The sequence below is a fragment of the Pleurodeles waltl genome, chromosome 2_2 (assembly GCF_031143425.1).
Source record: "Pleurodeles waltl isolate 20211129_DDA chromosome 2_2, aPleWal1.hap1.20221129, whole genome shotgun sequence".
Lineage (NCBI taxonomy): Eukaryota > Metazoa > Chordata > Amphibia > Caudata > Salamandridae > Pleurodeles > Pleurodeles waltl.
This window is the reverse complement of record NC_090439.1, coordinates 36,764,054-36,780,834: the sequence shown is the minus strand read 5'-3', so window position 1 is coordinate 36,780,834 and position 16,781 is coordinate 36,764,054.

The following is a 16,781-nucleotide window of genomic DNA, read 5'->3' as shown; positions in this document are numbered from 1 at the left end:
GGCACAAAACTGGACAAAGGAAAGGGGAGTGACCACTCCCTTGTCCATCACCACCCTTATGTTATAGTACCTATATGATATAAGTGGTATAGTAGGAGCTCTGCATGTCTCCTAGTTCAGCCTTGGCTGCTTTGCTATAGCTACCTCTATTAGCCTAAGCTGCTAGAACACTACTAATCTACTAATAAGGGATAACAGGACCTGGCACAAGGTGTAAGTACTATTGCTACCCACTATAAGCCAGGCCAGCCTCATACACTCATGCATGTTATTCTCTGTTTTTTAGTATTTTGTGAAGGAAGGTAGGCATGATGGGATATGAGCTGGGGATGGGTGCATTCTCACAGAATGGTGGGGAGTGGATTGACCGGGAAGTTCCCTCCATGGAACACTGTGTAGGTTCTCTTGAAGGGGTTTTTGTGGCAGCTCCTGCCGAGGCATTGATAAACAATACATTTGCTCTTAACTATTGGATCCTGCTGAGGAGTGGATTGTTGAGGGAGTTCCCTGCGTGAAACACTTTGTGGGTTCTGTTGGAGGGTTTCTTGTGGCAGTTGCTACAGGGGCGTTGAGGTTGATAGACAGTAAAGAAGTTGAACTTACCTATTCTATCCTGGGCTTTTTTTCACAGTGCTCACTTCAGTAAATCTTTGTGAAGGAATACTAATGTTTGGAAGAATTATGTTTGGATGTTTAAAATAGACAATTTTGGGAAGCAGAGTGTTAGTTAACTTATGTTTATGTCCAAAAAGGCCAAAGGTATGGCCTATTTTTCAACAGACACCATGGTTTTCCCAGTATTGCTGTGCAGCCTAGTTCTTGGTACTATAAAGGATGATTTCACACATCAGAATCAGTTCCAGGATCATTGCTCCACACCTGCATCTATAAAGCATTACAATGTATATTTGAACAATTCAGGTGGTTGCATACCTGCTTTGCTAGGCTACACTCTCAGATTATGTAACCTAGCAATTGATCACTTAGCCATTCAGCAGAGGTTGGCGGCTAGCCTCATTGCGATTGAGCAGTGGCTGGGTATAAGGTGCCGAAATATGTTTTAAGCAATAGCAGCTCGCTGTGCCTGTTGCCCAGTGTTTAAGGTTCTGCCTTAACATTCATATAGCGCATTGCTGCCCAACAAGGGATTCCCCATACTACATGAACTTGGTGCTGGCTATCATCACTGAACATAGAAACACAGCACAGCAAAGTTTTTAGCTGTCTCACTGCGTGATGTCAAACATAGTGCAGCCAAATTAACAGGGCCAGAGTGGCCACAGACCACACTACAGTAATCAAAGTGCTGGTGGGCTAGATGCAAGTTTTTATAGATCCTAGCTGCAACAAATTGTATTTTGTAAGTTTTGCACGTTTGCGCCGCTTTCACGTCAACAAATGACGGTAATGCAGCAGAAGAAAAGTATAAATCAGGGCCCTAGTACTATTAGCACGAATGGTCTAAGTTAATCAGACTAGTTATACTCCCAACAATAAATCAGGTCTGGTACTTAAGTCCCTACATTCAATAGACAACTAACCCCTTTCAAAGCAACAAATACACATAGAGAAGCACTCAAATTTATTTCTATTCCCTGTCATTGTATGACATTGAATTTGAAGTCCTGGCAGCAACATTCATTTTCTCTAGGTTTCGGCACATACTGAGTCAAAGGACCTGAAACTGGAGAGCACAACTCCCTCTAATCTGTCAGAATAGCGACCCGCCACCTTCCATTAAATACAAACCGTACTTATATGTTCCCAAAAAGTAGTTTAAGACTTTGGAAGATCTTTTAATTCCAAAGTTGGATTGATTTGCATATAACTTTAATTTATAAGCAGCCAGCAAGGCAGGCCTGCCTTCAAAATGACCCTGGGCACTTCAGCAGTTCACCTATGAGTGCACTACCTTTGCTGGGGTCCCTAAACCTACATGCCCTACCATATACTAGGGACTTATAGGTAGGTTGGCAAGGCCAATTATAATTAGCCTAATTTGCATACTGATTTTACACAGAGCACAGTCCCTGGGACTGGTTAGCAGTACCCAGGGCACCATCAGAGTCAGAAAAACTCCAGCAAAAAGTGAAAAATAGGGGGCAAAAAGTTAGGGGTTCTCTGCAATCAGTCCTGTTTTCTCACATTAGCCAAACACACATGCAGAGTTTGTATAAGAAGAGAGCTGATCGCAGAAAGAAGATAGCCTTGAAAATGGGTCTCACATCCCTTTCATGGAATACTGTTTACCAGCAGCAAAGCTAATGTCACATGTACAGTCTGATTGACAGCACACATCCCAATCAGGCAATTACACTGTACATGCAAGTTTTAATGTGAGTAGGTGGCTTCCATTGCTCAGCACCAGCACTTAATTGTCAACATCGGCTCTTATGAAAGTCTGCCATATGGTGGAGATGTTTATATATTTCAGAGATCAGCACATTAATTTAATATACATTACAAATATCTGACACCAGCTGCCCATGCCATTCTTAAAGCTTTAAGAACAAGGAATAGTCTTAATTGTGCCACTTGTACAGTGTGATCATTAGTAGTTGAGTTGGTTCTATCACTAGCAGTGCTGGCAGGGAAAATGGGTGGTGCAAGCTGCAGTGGACTCCTGATGAGGGCATTGGCACCTATTTACAAATTAGGCACTGTAAGCATGTGGCTCTTGCCTTGCCATTCAAAAAATACAAGATCAGAAATTGATGCTATGCATTCAGGAGCAGAGAGCGCTCGAGTCTAAACATGGGAAGTAGTCTTGCAATGGAGTCAGAGAAGGATCCATGCAGGAGGCCAGAGCATAAAACATGGAAGGGAGGTGTAGAACTACAGCAACATGTGAAGTAGTAGGAGCTGAGTACTGCTCTAGCACATCAAGTGTTAAGGGCAAAAGAGTGGGACTGGTTAGGTTTGTCCTTAGGGCCATTGGTAGGCTGATCTGAGAGCACTGGAGTTACAAGTCTGCAGATCTTAAGTAGCCTTGGAATGCCCTCCTGAGGGCTTTTTCTGCTCTAATAAGGCAGGATATGCATTCTACCATCCCAAACTCTGCTCAGTCTTCAAATATTGACGACCACCTTGCATGGTGCTAGGCCCACCCTGAAATTAAGTGCTGCTTGTGCCATGGTTGTCACGCTGCTGCACCCCTACCTGCTGTTTCTCGTCAAATTTATCATTCAGTTCCTCCCCACCACTCTGTCACTTGTTCAGTCACTCATTCTGCCTCATGAGTGACTGGCCACTCCTTTCTATTGATAGAGATCAAAATTTACTAATACATTAGTGGCATAGAAGTTAGTATATGGCGACTTACAAACCTTCACGAAAAAGCCTAACAGAGAAATTAACATGAAATGTAAAACGTGCACATTTGAATTATGGCTGACATTGTGACCTCCATTTGTTTTGACATTGCGTTTTGCCATGAAAAGATGTGCATTTATGTTCAAGTTAATTACTGACATGAATTATAATAAAAAACATTATTTTAGTGAAATAAACAGAGATGAAGTATTAAAAGAACATGAATTAATCATACTTTTATAGATTTAAATGAATTTATTAATGTGAGTTGCACGTGTGCAGAGAAATAAATGCATATTGAAACTGTTACTAATGTTGTATATGATTGCAATTAAATAATTTGCTTTACCTATTAGAATAAAATTGTAAGGTGCGCAATAGGATTTATGTGTATTACTTGCATTAATAATATGTGTTTAGGCTTTCATGGCTAGACTAGGCCTGAAGATTCATTTTTGCAACAGTCCTGGAAGAGTTTACTAGCTCAATGTGTTTCCTTTGACCTGAACTAATTCCTAGGTTGCTGACATTTTAGAGAAGGTCCTATTGTATTAAAGAGAGAGGATTTGTTTTAATTTGTAACAGATGTAACAATGTTTGTTCTAGCTGTTGAACAAGATAAGAAGAATCATTGAAACTCACATGAAAACTGTTAGAATCGTCCTGTGTACTGTGAGAAAGAATCGTAAAGTTGCAATCAAGGAACAAATGTTATATTTTGGCTGGACTGTATCAATTAATTGAGATGACTTTGCATCCTCCCTGAGAAAATCTGGAATAGTTGCAAAATTGATGTCATCAACGATTTTTCATTTGATATTGATTAATTTGCACAAGATGGGCCCACACAGTCAACCAATAATAAATACATTCTAGTTAGAGAGGGACTTTTGAAACTTAGGCCCAGATTCTGGTAGGTGATAAGCAACACAGTGCAGCACCCAAAGTTGCTGTGCTGTGTTGCATGACAAGGAGAGACCAGGAGAGTGCCATATTCTGATAGAAATGGAACACTCCTTCCCTTACGCTAGCACCGTCTCTGTTTTCAGCTGCTGTGAGCCACACACACACCTTAGCGCCATAGTAATAGGGTGTGTGTGTGAGTCTAGCATAGGTTTTCAAAAGGAAGGGTATCCTTCCTGTACAAAATACTATGCCTAGACAAGTGAAAATGTTTTTCCCATTTTTCATGTGTGCTGTACAGTGCAATACACATGCAATTTGGAAAAGCAGGGACAAAATAAAAACATTTCTCCCATTTGCACTTGCTTTAAAATGGCTTTAATTTTTGGCACTAAACTCTTTCTTCTGATGTTTCAGAATATGGTTTAGCATAAAAAAGCATGGGTGGTAGCATGGGTACGCCCATGTACCACCCTTGTAACGCCCCCTTGACGCACAATAATGTAAAACAGCGTTTTGTGCTGCTTTGCGTTACTTTGCCACACAAACCAATGCAAATACTTATTTGCATTCGTTAGTTAATGGAAAAAAAAGTTTATTGTTGGTTTAACGTTAAAAAGGTAACTCTAATCTGATGCTAAAGCTTTGAGAATTTGAGCAATAGAGTTAGTTCTTTCTGGGTTTTCATTCTGTCAACTCCTGTTCCTCTCCAAGTCTTCTGCCATATTTTAGTCTTTATGTTATGAGTTTCCTTTAGTTTTATATGTCCCATTTACTTATGCTGTTCATTACTAGTATGCCCAACAAATTCTGAACTGCTAACCTGCCCTACGTGAAGCCCGTGTTCTGCACTGCCCTGATGCTGCTGTCTATTGATGATGAGAAGTTGTCAATGCTCTGTCTTAACTAATCTTTCCTGTCCGCTGTCTTATGAGGAAAGGTATAATCTATAATGTGGTTTCTTGTTTCCTTTCCAGCTTAGATGATTACACCAGTGTATATTTATGTGAGTTACCTTAGTGAGATGAGTTTTCAAATTGTTTTTGTCTCTTCTTTTGTTTTGCCTGCATGTGTTAACCCGTCACCACATATGCAAGCCCAAAATCGTATTAGGCATAAGGATGGCCCAGCTCTGAAACTGAGTGTTATTAAGTGCATTTTGATGATTTATTGGTGTCACCATCATCTGCTTTGAAATCTGATTTTGATGTGTGTTAGACATGACAGCCTTAGGGAAGTCATCCTCCAACTTTTTGCCGGCCTCCCTCCACTTGTCTGACACTGTTTTAGCTGGTTTTAGGACTCTGCTCACTTTACGATTGCTAACTAGTACTAAAGTGCATAAGCCCATCCCTTAAACATGGTAACATTGGTTCATACCCAAATGGCATATTTTATCTACTTGTAAGTCCCTAGTAAAGTGCACTACATGTGCCCAGGGCCTGTAGATTGAATGCTACTAGTGGGCCTGCAGCACTGGTTATGCCACCCACATAAGTAGCCCCTTAACCATGTCTCAGGCCTGCCATTGCAACGCCTGTGTGTACAGTTTTACTGCCACTTCGATTTGGCATTCAAAAGTACTTGCCAAGCCTTAAACTCACCATTTTCTACATATTAGTCACCCCTAAGGTAGACCTTAGGTAACCCATAGGGCAGGGTGCTATGTAGGTAAAAAGCAACACATGTACATGTGTGTTTTATATGCCCTGGTAGTGGAAAACTCCTAAATTCATTTTCCACTACTGTGAGGCCTGCTTCTTTCATAGGATACCATTAGGGCAACCCTCATACACTGTTGGAGTGATAGATTCTGATCAGAATGAGGTAACCAGGTCATATTTATTATGGACAGAATGGTAATACAACATACTAGTTATTGGTGAGGTTGGATTTTATATTACTATTTTAGAAATGCCACTTTTAGAAAATGAGAATTTCTATGCACTTAATATCCAACTGTGTCTTACAGCCTGTCTCCAATCCACGTCTGGGCTGGGCTGGTTGACAGATCCCTTGTGCATTTCACCCAGACAACCACAAACACAGGATACTCAGTGACACCTGCACTCATCTGATACTGAATGGATGTTCCTGGGCTGGGAGGGTGGAGCGCCTCACACTTACATTTCAAAGGCTAGTGGCCTGTCCTCATAGGGTGGACTGCCAAACCCCCTACTGGGACCCTGGCAGACAGGCCTGTACTGAAAAGGGACCTTGTGCACTTCAAAACCACTCTTTGAAGTTTCCCCCACTTCAAAGGCATTTTTGGGTATATAAACTGGGTCTCTAACCCCACCAACTCAGACACTTCTGGCCCTGAACCTGCAACCTGTCAAGAGGAACTGCCTGGCTGCCCAAAAGACTCATCTGGACTGCTTTGCTGTGAAGGACTGTTGCCCTGCTGTTGTCCTGCAGCCCTCTGACTTTGCTGAGAAGTTCTCTCCAAGGGCTTGGATTGAGCTTGCCTTCTGTTTTTTGAAGTCTCAGGGCTAAAAAGACTTCATCTCTTCAAGGAAACTCCTTGAGTGCTGAAAATCGATGCACACCCTGCTGGAAATGACGCAGTCTGCCCTGCCACGAAAAAATCACCGCCCAGCCGAACCAGAACGAAGCAGACCGACTTCCTGAACGAAGATCAATTCATCGCCTTTGTTGCAACTGGAATTTCGGCACACAGCCCTACCGGATCAATGCACAGCTGAGTCAGAATCACAAAGCCCACTTCCTGAGTGAAGAATTGACGCAGCACCAGCTGTGTGAAAGAAAAATTTGATGCATCGCCTACTGGGTCGACGCAACGCCTGTGACTCCTCCCCGCAGGCCCAGGAGTTCAACGCATCATCCCTGGGCATCAAAGAGTCAGTGAAAAGTCAAGACTGCATTCCGGAAAATAGATGCAAAGCCCCTCGCACTGTGGAAAGAAACAACACATCATCTGTGCTGCACCGGAAATTTGAGATACTGCTCCCTGGGTTAGCAGGGGACAGTGATCCCGGGGTGCCATCCCCACTGCTGGTGGCAAATCCTCTGGTGAGCCATCCTCTGGCCCTTCCACTACAACATTCTCTTGTGAAAGGGCTTCTACCCAAGCCCTCAGCACCTATTGGTACTCCTCCTTTCTGGAGGCACCCCAGATAGGTATTCCCATCCCTTTGCAGAACCTTTCCACTGGCTGACAGTGTATGTGTCCAGCTTAGCTAGGTAAAACTTTCCAGCTCCTCCTTGGGACCCAGTGTTGGAAAATGGGTTATTGGTAAGGGCAGGTAGGTACCTACACTTAGCAATAGGCCACTAACCTCCACTAAGGTCCAGTTAGGTGTCAGTAAATTAAACCTAGCTCAACCCTTGGTAGCTTGGCAACGAGCGTCAAGGCTTAACTTAGGAAACAGAGTGTAAAGCATTCAAATATCACAAAACAGTAATTAAATAAAACACAGGAAACAGTTGAAAAATCCAAAACCAATTTATAACAATAGATTATATTTTTATCTTTAAAATGACACAAAAACGAATAAAATCGGATAAGGTGAACCGGAGATATGAATTGTTAAAGAATTCTTGTTTTTTAACGCCTAGAAACAAAAAGCGCCAATCGGGTCATCTGGTTGCACCTCGACCGGGGCAAAGTCAAAGTTTAAGGCCGACCGCGATGGAGCCCTGCTCGGCTACATGCCGCGGGAGGCCTCGGTTGAAAGTTTACCTTCACACTTAGTCTCTTTTTTGAAGATTTTCTTCAGCGGGACAAACCTGCCAGTCCAATCCAACCTCCTGGAGCCCTTCTCCGGATACGCGATGCGGGAATACTAGGTGGAGATTTTTACCTTCGGACTTAGTCGTTTTTTCGAGGTGAAAATCCTTCGACCGGGGTAAACCTGGATCTTGATCCGACGTCCATGGAGCCCTCCTCGGATACGCTGGCTGGGAGGTCCCGGTCAACTTTTTACCTTCGGACTTAGTCTCTTTTTCAGAGATTTTCTTTACCGGGACGAACGAGCAAATCAGGCCGGGTCGCGGTTGAGGCAAGCCGGCTAGAGTTGCCGCGGCGGGTCGGTCCCTCTATGGAGCTTTTTTTCAAAAGCTCTCCAAAGTTCTCCAAACTTCTTGCGCTTCTCCCAGATGTCCCTTTTAAGGTTCTTTTGAGGTCCACAGCTCACCCCAAGGGTCCAGAAGTTCTGAGATGGTCCTTGGGGGTGCGGACTACAACTCCCAGAACGCACCTGGCGCAAACTTCTTTTTGGCCACTGGGCAGTGGCCAGCTGGTTGATTTCTTCAGGAGTTGGTGCAGGGGACTCTGGTTAGCAATTTTTAACCTGTAGCAAACAGGGAGTCCCTCCTTGAACCATTTGAACCAAGGCAAAGTCCTTCTTGTGGTGAAGCCCAGGTGTGCAGCTGGTGCAGTCCTTCTGAGTGCAGGTTCCAGGTGCAGGCCAGGGGTCCAGCAGGGCAGTCCTTCTTCTGTAGTTCTTCCTTGTTGGATGTGATAGGGAACTGAGGTGTGGGTGCAGGTCTGCCAGTTTTATCTTTGCTCCTGGGTGAAAAGCAGGGGGGTCCTGGTTCTCCAATCAGGTGCAGGGTCCTTCCCCCTGTGATGACCACTTCCTGGGAAGTGTGGCAAAAATCAATCCCAGGAGGCAACATTCTCCAAAAATCCATCATGGCTGAATCTGATTTTTGGAGGTTACATCTGGCTGAGCCCACCCGCTGGTGTGGCTAAAAATCATAAACACACCCCTCTCCTGCCCTTCCTAATCTAATCAAGGGGGCACCTAGTTGTCTGGGGTTGCAGGATGTGGTGGTGTTGCTGGTTGCTCCAAATGTCCTTCTCAGCCTTTGAAGACCAGTTTGGCAGCCCTCCCCCTTCCTGCCTCACCATCTGCTGAGGGGAGATTCCCTCCCACAGGCACATTCCTTTGTGTGAAGACAGGCCACTTCACACCTCATCAAGGCAGCCTGCCCAGGCTGCTAGAGGCTGGCCAATCGGAGCACAGCAGCAAAAACAATGCAGGGCTGAAATTGGCAACTTTTCAGGTAAAGTTTAAAACTCTTTACCTGAACAAGTTATTTTAAATCCAACAACTGGAAGTTGTGGGATTTATTACAACAATTATTTGATACCAAACTCTTGTCATCCATCATTTAAGGAGACTTTAAAAATTAAAATAAAGTATCCCCATTCTAGCCTATGAAGGCCATTTACTACAATGAGGGACAAACAAATGTGGCTGTTTCTACCTCACCAGGGCTTATAAAGCTATTTTTATAAAGTCCCTGCTTATAGTTACATGGCACCCAGCCCTAGGGGCACATAGGGCACATCGTAGGGGTGACTTATATGTAAAAATAAGGTAGTTTAACACTATGGAACTACTTTAATTCCAAAGTCGAATTTGCATATACCTTTAATTTAAAAGCAGACAGCAAGGCAAGCCTGCCTTTAAAATGACACTGGGCACCTCAGCAGTGCACCTATGGGTGCACTACCTATGCTGTGGTCCCTAAACCTACATGTCCTACCATATACTAGGGACTTATAGGTAGGTTAACTTAGCCAATTATAATGAGCCTGATTTGCATATTGATTTTACACAGAGCACAGGCCCTGGGACTGGTTAGCAGTACCTAGGGCACCATCAGAGTCAGGAAAACACCAGCAAAAAGTGGAACATGGGGGCAAAAAGTTAGGGGGCCTCTGCAATCAGCCCTGTTTTCTCACACCCAGCCAGAGACATGTTGATTAGGATTAGATTAAAATATCAAGCAGAACATTTTTTGCAGCAAAAACAGAAAGATCAAGTTGACCTTTAACTGTGGGTAGGCAGTATACACATAGCTATTGTATGTCACTGCACAAACACAAGTCCTGTCCCCACCGCTGATCACAATGTTAGAAATGGGGTCTCTAGTTGGTAAAGGTATACACCTTGGTCCAAATAGGGACCAGAATCCTAGTCACGGTAAGACACACAATCCAAATTATCCTGTGCCCACCCTCTGGTCAGGCTTAATTTAGAAGGCAATGAGTGAAGTATTTGTGCAAGAAATCATTCAGTAACACAGTGAAAGCACCACAAAAATATACCACACAGGTTTAGGAAAATATAATATATTTATCTGGTTTAATTAAGGTCAAAATAATAAAGATTCAATAAGCACAAGTTGAGATATCACTTTTGCAAGATTAAAAAGAGTCTTAAATCGTAGAAATCAAAAGTTTTCTCTTGGTTTCACAGAGTACCAGGTTTGCGTCAGAAATTACACACACAGAGACCACAGAAGGGGAGATGCGTGCAAAAATAGGATGTGTGAGGAAAGTGGATTAGGCTCCATGTGTAGAGGCCTGCGGAGGTTGTCAGTATGCGGTGTGAGACAGACATTGGTTTAATCTTTGTAAATGTGGTATTTAATGTTAATTGGCTTCTCAACAGAGGTGCTGAGAATGCCTTGATATGATTACCAAGTCCCAGAGGTTCAGCCTGGTACTGAGAGACCGCAAAATAAGCATGGCCGTTCAATTCTGGGATCAGGTGTTCCTTCTTTCCTCAGTGCCATCTCTCGTGCCATATTGCTCAACCATATATGGTGCAATGTCAACGTTTTGTTCCTCCAGTACCTCTACTGTTTCTCCTCTGTTCTCACAACCAGAGCTTCCTTGGACTTCTGCAGCCCCAACTGATGATCCCATTCATAACAACCCTGTCTATGTTGGTGGGCTATCTATCATCTGTGTTATGCTGGCACCCACTCTTCACTAGTGTCCTCCATTGCACTGAAGGCACCATGCTGACTCCACATCATATACCCTCCGATGACCCCTCTCCTGCATCCTCCCCATGTCCCAGTTTTCCAGCCTTACTTTCTCCACACGTGTAGAGAACAGTGTTCTTTGCTCTTGGTGGTGCTAGTGAAAGATGGGCAACGGATTACTGGGGTATCATTGATTCTTTACTGCATTCCTTTCCTAATTCCTCCCTGCGCCTCTGCCATGATTAGTCTGTATCACAACTGTGTCTCATCCCTTGCACCGCCCATCCCTGTCTGGTCACCCATTGGGCTCAGGCTCTCGCCTTTCATGCTTATCATCATCCTCTTTCATGTACCACTTTTTCTGTAACCTTGGACACTCTGCCCACAGCTTGCCCAAGTTCCCTCAACAATCACATACTTACGGATAATGAAACTTGTCAAGGGGAAGTCCACCTCTAATATTTCACAAAATCAGCGCCTACCTATTTTCAAAAAGTAATTTTATTATGAGAACTAAGAAGCCCTGCTCCCATCACCTACTTGAGAATCCACATCCTATACAATTCACGCGTTTATGCTTTATTTCACTCATTCCTTCTTCTTTCTCTTCCTTTTCCTTCCTTTCCTGCTCATAAGTCATTCGGAGGTTGCCAGGCCCATCTGGATTATCCATACCGGCTCCTATATATGGCCAGATGCATCAAAGCTTTTTGCATTCGCAAACGGTGCGAATACCCGTTTGCAAATGCAAAAAGCCATTTCAGAATGTATCAAAGGCATTCTGAAAGCAATTTTAAGGAATCGCTAAAATAGCAATTCCTTAAAATTGCGACCCTGTTTAGAGAGTTGCAAATTGCGACTCTCTAAATCAAAAATCGCAAATAAGGATTCCTTATTTGCAATTTCTAAAGCACATGTAAGAAGCAATTCCTTAATGCGAATTGGGCATTAAGGAATCGCTATTTACCACCAAGTTGAACTTTGTGGTAACCATGAGCAAATTTTAAAAATGCATTAAAAATGCATTTTTAAAATGTACATGTAAAGCACACATGCCCGTTTGGCATTTGTGCACCTTACATGTCCTGAAAAACGTTTTGGGGTGCAGCAGAGGGGGCTTTACGCCCCCAGCACCCTGGGGTTTTGCATTTCCAAAATTGCGATTTACAGTTAAGAAATCGCAATTTTGGAAATGCAAAAAAATTTGCAAATATGGGCGCGAATGGGGCCGGTATCGCAATTTGCGATTCGGTAATAGCATTTGCGATTTTTAAGAAATCGCTATTACTGAATCGCAAATGTGATATATTGCATTCTGCGAATCAGAAATAGTGATTTCTTAAAAATCGCTATTTCCGGCTCACAAAAGGCATTCTTGATACATCTGGCCCTTAGTCCTTAGTTTTTCCATTGTCTTTTTTTCAGTGCCCTTCCTTTCCTGGATCTTAGGGCCGTCCATTGTCCCTGTTTCCAGCCTTTTAATTACTGTCAGCCTCTACATGGTCCCGAGCATTATCTTTCCTCGCCTAAGGGCAGGGTTTGCAGGCATCACCTTTATCATTGTTGCATGGGGCTGGTATGCAAAAACTTGCCGGGGTTGCTCTTGGTTCCAGGTCTGGTCTTAGTGAGTATGAATGCATGGCAGTCTTGATTTTCCAAGTTCAGCTTAGCCAACCAATCTCTTAAACCTCTCAACTTCCCTGAGTTCGGTCATAATGTCACACAACACTAGGTTAAATAAAAAGAACCAAGCATCAAAGAGGCATTAACATATCTTATATGTAAAATATTTCTAAACAGGTTAAAGTATTCTACATCAAATGTGACTTAAGATTTCTGAATCATATCAATCTAGTAAAAAACTGGCCACAAGGAAGACATTATTGAAATGTGTTTTAGTGGAGTCAATGTGTTCATTATTAGATATTCAATTTTATGTCCATCTTGGTTATTTCAAGATTTTCTAGCCATGAGCATACAAACTTGTTAATGGAAGTCTGGGTGATTCTGTTTAACTGCTTCTTCTCCTGTCATTTTTTTCATGAGTTTCCTGATTAAACTGGTTTCATAGGGACGTGATTCATCACTTTCACAAGCTGCACAGACATTTACTAGGCTCGAGGGCACAATCTCCAACCACAGCCTCGTTTTGGGGATTCGCAGTCTCTCGTATCTGGGCACCACTAGGTCGAGAGTTCAGTGATTAACGCATATACAAAACCCTTTCAAGCACAATGCATTTAATATGTTTCAAAGGAGGCTAAAACAAAATATTCTATTTTAGTCGCCTATGGCTGCCTTATGGTGAAGCGTGCTGGGTATCAGAAACCACGCAGGGTGAAATCATGTATTATTCCACCGTCAAACAACAGCCACTGTCTGCTAGTTTTCCAATATTTAAGTTAAAACATAGAGAATGAAAAGAAATAGGGAGACCCTTAATATTTCTTCTACATTTTAATAAATAGCAGCCCAAATTAACCTTGGGAAACAAGATTTTAAGAAATATATCTTTAAAGGTTTAGTAGTGAATAGTTTTGTTGCAGGCACCGGTCAGCATCTAGGACAACGGCACTGCTTTGTTTTTCATTCAATAATTCACTGTAAGTTCAGACAACTGTTTATGATTTACACACCTAAGAATGCAATTTGCATGAAGAATAGCACAATATGAGCAACCATGACCCAGTGATCTATGCAAAAAGAACTGAGGAAGTGTGCACGGCTCAAAAATGCAAGCATAAACATTGGTAGACCTGGCATCCTTGGCGTGGTTTCCCCTGTCTTTTTTGCCTATGCTTTCCATGTTTTGACTGTGTGCCAGACTCTGGTTTTGCTGTTTTTGATACTCTGGGCACTTTACCACTGCTGACCAGTGCTAAAGTGCAAGTGCTCCTGTGTAAAGTGTATGTGTTATTGGCTTTTCCTGATTGTCAGATTTGATTTACTAGTAAGTCCCTAGTAAAGTGCACTGGAGGTGCCTAGAGCCTGTAAATCAAATACTACTAGTGGACCTGCAGCACTGGTTGTGCCACCCAAATTAGTAGCCCCGTAAACATGACTCAGACCTGCCACTGCAGTGTCTGTGTGCAGTTTTAAACTGCCAATTCAACCTGGCAAGTGTACCCACTAAGCAAAGAGACCTAAACATTCCCTTTTTATACATGTAAGGCACCCCTAAGGTAGGCCCTAGATAGCCACATGGGCAGGGTGCAGTGTATGTTAAAGGTGGAACATGTACTGATGTGTTTTACATGTCCTAACAGTGAAATACTGTCAAATTCAATTTTCACTGTTGCAAGGCCTATTTTTCTCTTAGGTTAACCTGGGGGCTGCCTTTAAATATTCTTAATGTGCGGATTCCAGATTTGAAAGCAGATAGAAATATGGAGTTTGTGTCTCTGAACTCACAATTTAAATTTTTTAGAAAGTAGGCATTTTCTTGCTTTACCATTCTGTGATTCTGCCTGTTTGTGGTTTCCCTGTCTCAGTCAGACTGACAGTTGGGCTGTTTGTGAATTTCCTCTAGGCAGTGATACAAAGGAAGCTGTGGTGTAGCCTGCGTATCTGGATGAGCCATATGAGCTAGAGTGGAGGGAGTAATAGCCACTTACACCTGAATGAGCTGTGCCTGCCCTCACACAATGCAGTCTCCAACCCCCTGGTGTGTGTCAGGGGCCTGGCCTAGGCAACACAGGATCTTGTGAACAACAGCGCCGTTCCTTTGAAGTTTGCCAACTTCAAAGGCAGAAAGGGGTATACATAGTGGCTCCAAAACCCCAGACTTCTAGTTCACTTCTGGATTCAAGCAAAACCTCTGCCAAGGAGAAGAGCTGTAGAGCTGAAGAGCTGAGAAGTGCTGCCCCTGCCTCTGACTGTGCTTTTTTGGGATATCCTGCAGTTGCTGCTTCTGCCTATGAAAGGGGACAAAGACTGGACTTTTTTGTGCATTCCTGCTTGAGAAGAATCTCCAAAGGCTTGGACTGAGCTTGCCTCCTGTTTTGAAGTCTCAGGCCTATCAAAGACTTCCTTTGCCAGCACCTGTACTCTCTGCTGAGACTCCTGCCCTGCCAAGTGGTGCTCTATCCAGTCCCTGGGCCCTTGAAAGGTGAAGCTGGCAGAACAAGAGTTGAGATCCACGCACAGAATGGTGTGCAGGGAAATGTTCGATGCACCATCTGCAACACGGCTGATAAACTATGCGCCACCTGCATCAAAGGTAGGAGATCGACTCATCTAGGCCTGAGAAACGACACAACACCAGCTTGTGTTGGTACAAATACTTTACACATTGCTTCTGAGATACGCCTGACTGCTTGTGCCAAGCTACCAAGTAGGTAAGCAGGGGTTATCTAAGTGTGTTTCTTCATTGCCCTGACTAGAGTGAGAGCCCCTGCTTGGACAGAGTGCAAACTGACTACCAACCAGAGACCCCATTTATAACAAACATATAAGCATTTAACTATTTCTCACGGAATAATAATAATGCCAATATTATGAGTAGCAATCATGTCATCCTTATGAAATAATAATGATAAGGATTACAGCAAAAACAATAATAATCATAGTCATATTTGCATTTATTAGTAACATTCCAGTACTTACACCCTCAAAGCAAATCTGAAATATAGCTATTAAGATCACCCAAGTGCAACAGAATTGTTCTGTAGGATTTCATGAGACCTTCTCTTGAGTCTGAATTTACACCCTATGTATCTTCAAACAGAAGTACTAATAAAAACTTTCCTGGATTTCTAAAGAAGTAAATAATAGAGCAATGCAGGTTGCTTTCGATAGTTCCTCTTTAAGATGTATGGCAGCACCCAAGATACTTGCATGTGTGTAATTTTTTCATAGCATCCTGTCTGCCTTAATCGCCCTTTCCTGGCAAGGTTGATGCACAATCACGGCATACAGCCTTCTCTTCTTGGTATGTTAAGGATTTTGAATCAAGAAGCCCTCTAGTTGATTAAAACTGTGTTTTCGTAGCTGAACCACGCTATGTGTTAATCAGCAGAAAATTACACTTGATTTTAAAGTACTATGCCAGTCCCAGAATGCCTCAAAAGCCTACCGCCTTTTAAGATATACAGCGTGTTTTTTTTTTTATTTGAAAACACAGATCTACATTGGTTTGTGTGTGGTGTTCGTCAGTTCCATGTTTGCTTTTATTGGTGCTTTACTTCCCTTAGCACCAATGATTGTATTGCAAGTAGAAAAGGAAGAGGGGAAACAGATCTTGCTTGTGAAAATATTGATTTTGTGATTGCTGAGGTCGCAGGCTGTGATTGGAATGGAGAACCAATGCGGAGGTGGGCGGAGGACGATGGAGCAGTGGCCGGTAGACCAGCACCAGTCCCCAACACTTTTTTACTGTTTCCATTCTGGTTCACTATGAGTGTGTGCAGCACCTGGTATTATATAGGTAAGGGCAGAATAAGCCCCACCAGCCTAAGAAAGCTAGAGCCTCATTTCTAATAATCTGATGCATCAGCCAAATGTGTCTGATTTCTTGTGCTACCCTACAATCCCCTTACAATGCCATGGATGCGCTGTATTTACACTACAGAGCTCCATGGTGCAGGTTTTCACAGATGCGTCAGAATTTATGATGCATCTGTTGGTGCTAAACTCACGAATTGCTGGACTAGTGTAAAACAAATGATGCTACTCCAGCAATGCGATTAGGCCTCATAGAGAAAAGCCCTGCATCAATTTTACACCTGCTGTCAGCAGGCGTTAAAATTCTGATGCAGTGAAGTCACAGAATGACGTAGTAAAATGCTGTAAATTTAACTGTGTCAGTTCTGCATGGATTT